Here is a 5179-nt window from a genome sequence, read left to right as displayed (position 1 = left end):
CAATATTCAGATCTGTGTGTACTTTACAAATATCTATCACTCCACTCTGGACATGGTCCTGGATGGAGTTGTAGCGGCGTTTGATGTGCTTCGTCTTCCGGTGAAACCTGGACTCCTTGGCTATGGCAATGGCCCCAGTGTTATCACATAAGAGTGTCATTGGACCTGACGCGCTTGGAACCACTCCAAGGTCGGTGATGAGCTCCTTCATCCAAATTCCTTCACGAGCCGCTTCTGAAGCAGCTATGTACTCCGCTTCACATGTAGATGCTGCCATGACTTCTTGCTTGCTGCTGCACCAGCTCACTGCCCCACCATTCAACACATATACGTATCCGGTCTGTGACTTAGAGTCATCCGGATCTGTGTCGAAGCTAGCGTCGACGTAACCCTTTACGACGAGCTCTTCGTCACCTCCATAAACGAGAAACACTTCCTTAGTCCTTTTCAGGTACTTAAGGATATTCTTGACCGTTGTCCAGTGTTCCATACCGGGATCACTTTGGTACCTCCCTACCAAGCTTATGGCAAGGTTTATATCAGGTCTGGTACACAGCATGGCATACATTAGAGAGCCCACGGCTGATGCGTAGGGGACATAACTCATCTTCTCTCTATCTGTTGCCGTGGTCGGCGACTGAGTCTTAGTCAATCTCATACCTTGCAAAACTAGCAAGAACCCTTTCTTTGAGTTTTCCATATTGAACTTCTTCAATATCTTGTCAAGGTATGTGCTTTCCGAAAGACCTATGAGGCGTCTCGATCTATCTCTATAGATCTTGATGCCTAATATGTATGCAGCTTCTCCAAGGTCCTTCATCGAAAAACTCTTGTTCAAATAGGCCTTTATGCTCTCCAACATCTCTATATTATTCCCCATCAATAATATGTCATTCACATACAGTATGAGGAAAGCTACAGAGCTCCCACTCACTTTCTTGTACAGACAGGCTTCTCCGTAAACCTGTATGAATCGAAACGCTTTAATCACCTCATTAAAGCGAATGTTCCAACTCCGAGATGCTTGTACCAGCCCATAGATGGAGCGCTGGAGCTTGCACACTTTGTTAGCACCCTTAGGGTCGACAAAACCTTCTGGTTGCATCATATATAACTCTTCCTTAAGGTTCCCGTTAAGGAACGTTGTTTTGACGTCCATTTGCCAAATTTCATAATCATAAAAGGCGGCATTTGCTAACATGATTCAGACTGATTTAAGCTTCGCTACGGGAGAGAAAGTCTCTTCGTAGTCAACTCCTTGAATTTTTCGAAAACCTTTTGCGACAGGTCGAGCTTTGTATACGGTTACATTACCGTTTGCATCAGTCTTCTTCTTGAAGATCCATTTATTTTCTATGGCTCGCCGGTCATCGGGCAAGTCCACCAAAGTCCATACTTTGTTCTCATACATGGATCCTATCTCGGATTTCATAGCTTCAAGCCATTTTTTGGAATCCGGGCCCGCCATCGCTTCTTCATAGTTCGAAGGTTCACCTTTGTCTAACAACATGATTTCCATCACAGGGTTGCCGTACCACTCTCGTGCGGAGCGTGCCCTTGTGGACCTTCGCGGTTCAGTAGTAACTTGATCCGAAGCTTCATGATCATCATCATTAACTTCCTCTTCGGTTGGTGTAGGCGCCAGAGGAACAACTTTCCGCGCTGCGCTACTATCCTGTTCGAGAGGGGGCGTAATTACCTCATCAAGTTCTACCTTCCTCCCACTTACTTCTTTCGAGAGAAACTCTTTCTCTAGAAAGGATCCGTTTTTTGCAACAAAGGTTTTACCTTCGGATCTAAGATAGAAGGTATACCCAATAGTTTCCTTAGGGTATCCTATGAATACACATTTCTCCGCTTTGGGTTCGAGATTTTCTAGTTGAAGTTTCTTCACATAAGCATCGCAGCCCCAAACTTTAAGAAACCACAACTTAGGTTTCTTGCCAAGCCATAGTTCATACGGTGTCGTCTCAACGGATTTAGACGGTGCCCTATTTAAAGTGAATGCTGCAGTTTCTAATGCGTATCCCCAAAATGATAGCGGTAAGTCGGTAAGAGACATCATAGATCGTACCATATCTAATAAAGTGCGATTACGACGTTCGGACACTCTGTTGCGTTGCGGTGTGCCAGGCGGCGTCAGTTGCGAAACGATTCTACACTTCCTTAGGTGTGTGCCAAACTCATGACTCAAATATTCTCCTCCACGATCAGATCGTAGACATTTAATTTTTCTGTCACGTTGATTCTCAACCTCACTCTGAAATTCCTTGAACTTTTCAAACGTCTCAGATTTGTGCTTCATCAAGTAGATATACCCATACCTACTCAAATCATCGGTGAGAGTGAGAACATAACGATAGCCACCGCGAGCTTCAACGTTCATCGGACCACACACATCAGTATGTATTATTTCCAATAAGTCGGTTGCTCTCTCCATTATTCCTGAGAATGGAGTCTTAGTCTTCTTGCCCATGAGGCACGGTTCGCATGTGTCAAATGATTCAAAGTCAAGAGACTCTAATAGTCCATCAATATGGAGCTTCTTCATGCGCTTAACGTCGATATGACCAAGGCGGCTGTGCCACAAGTATGTGGGACTATCATTATCAACTTTACATCTTTTGGTACTCACACTACGAATATGTGTAACATCACGATCGAGATTCATCAAGAATAAACCATTCACCAGCGGAGCATGACCATAAAACATATCACTCATATAAATAGAACAACCATTATTCTCTGACTTAAATGAGTAGCCGTCTCGCATTAAGCAAGACCCTGATACAATGTTCATGCTTAAAGCTGGTACTAAATAACAATTATTAAGGTTTAAGACTAATCCCGATGGTAGATGTAGAGGTAGCGTGCCGACGGCGATCACATCGACCTTTGAACCATTCCCGACGCGCATCGTCACCTCGTCCTTGACCAGTCTCCGCTTATTCCGCAGTTCCTGCTTTGAGTTGCAAATGTGAGCAACAACACCGGTATCAAATACCCAGGAGCTACTACGAGCGCTGGTAAGGTACACATCAATAACATGTATATCACATATACCTTTAACGTTGCCGGCCTTCTTGTCCGCTAAGTATTTGGGGCAGTTCCGCGTCCAGTGACCCTTTCCCTTGCAATAGAAGCACTCAGTCTCAGGCTTGGGTCCATTCTTTTTCTTCTTCCCGGCATCTGGCTTACCGGGGGCGGCAACAACTTTGCCGTCTTTCTTTAAGTTCTTCTTACCCTTGCCCTTCTTGAAACTAGTGGTCTTGTTGACCATCAACACTTGATGCTCTTTCTTGATTTCTACTTCTGCAGACTTGAGCATCGAGTACAACTCGGGAATGGTCTTCTCCATCGTTTGCATGTTGTAGTTAAGCACAAAGCCTTTGTAGCTTGGTGGGAGAGACTCGAGGATTCTGTCAATTATAGCATCATCCGGAAGTTCGACTCCAAGTGAAGTCAGACGACCGTGTAACCCAGACATTTTGAGTATGTGCTCACTGACAGAACTGTTCTCCTCCATCTTACAGCTAAAGACCTTGTCAGAGACTTCATATCTCTCGACACGGGCATGAGCTTGAAAAACTAGCTTCAGCTCCTGGAACATCTCATATGCCCCGTGTTGCTCAAAACGCCTTTGGAGCCCCGTTTCTAAACTGTATAACATGCCACACCTAACCAGAGAGTAGTCATCACTCCGCGTTTGCCAGACGTTCAGAATGTCCTGGGCTGCTGCGGGAGCGGGAGGGTCACCTAGCGGTGCATCAAGGACATAAGCCTTTTTAGCTGCTTCAAGGATGAGCTTCAAGTTGCGAACCCAGTCCGCATAGTTGCTACCATCATCTTTCAGCTTGTTTTTCTCTAGGAATGCGTTGAAATTGAGGTTGACATTGGCCATCTATAATATTTATAAAGACAACTTTTAGACTAAGTTCATGACAATTAAGTTCATTTAATCAAATTAAGTATGAACTCCCACTTAAATCGACATCCCTCTAGTCATCTAAGTGATACATGATCCATGTTGACTAACCCGTGTCCGATCATCACGTGAGACCGACTAGTCACCATGGTGAGCAACTTAATGCTGATCGTATTCAACCATACGACTCATGTTCGACCTTTCGGTCTCTTGTATTCGAGGTCATGTCTGTACATGCTAAGCTCGTCGAGTCAACCTAAGTGTTTCGCGTGTGTAAATCTGGCTTACACCCGTTGTATGCGAACGTTAGAATCTATCACACCCGATCATCACGTGGTGCTTCGAGACAACGATCCTTCGCAACGGTGCACACTTAGGGGAATACATTCTCAAAATTTTAAGAGGGGTCATCTTATTATGCTACCGTCATTCTAAGCAATAAGATGAAAAACATGATAAACATCACAATGCAATCATATAGTGACATGATATGGCCATTATCATCTTTGCCCTTTCGATCTCCATCTTCAGGCATCGCATGATCATCTTCATCACTGGCGTGACACCATGATCTCCATCATCGTGTCTCCGTGAAGTCGTCACGCCAAGTACTACTATCACTACTACTATAGCTAACTGTTAGCAATGAAGTAAAAGTAGTAAGCACATGGCGTTGCATCTCATACAATAAATTAAGACAACTCCTATGGCTCCTGCCGGTTGTCATACTCATCGACATGCAAGTCGTGAAACCTATTACAGTAACATGATCATCTCATACATCATACATGCAACATCACAACTTTGTCCATATCACATCACATGTCAAACCCTGCAAAAACAAGTTAGACGTCCTCTAATTGTTGTTGCAAGTTTTACGTGGCTGATTTGGGTTTCTAGCAAGAACGCCTTCTTACCTACGTGACAGCCACAATGATGATATGCCAAAGCTATTTACCCTTCATAAGGACCCTTTTCATAAAATCCAATCCGACTAGAGTAGGAGAGACAGACACCCGCTAGCCACCTTTATGCACGGTGTGCATGTCTGTCGGTGGACCAGTCTGACGTAAGCGTACGTGTAAAGTCGGTCCGCGCCGCTTCATCCCACAATACCGCCGGAAAATAATAAGACTAGTAGCGGCAAGCAAATTGACAAATCATCGCCCACAACTTTTTGTGTTCTACTCGTGCATAGAATCTACGGATAGAAAACCTGGCTCGGATGCCACTGTTGGGCAACGTAGCATAAAT

The sequence above is a fragment of the Hordeum vulgare genome, chromosome 6H (assembly GCF_904849725.1).
Source record: "Hordeum vulgare subsp. vulgare chromosome 6H, MorexV3_pseudomolecules_assembly, whole genome shotgun sequence".
Lineage (NCBI taxonomy): Eukaryota > Viridiplantae > Streptophyta > Magnoliopsida > Poales > Poaceae > Hordeum > Hordeum vulgare.
Note: the sequence above shows the minus strand (reverse complement) of the source record.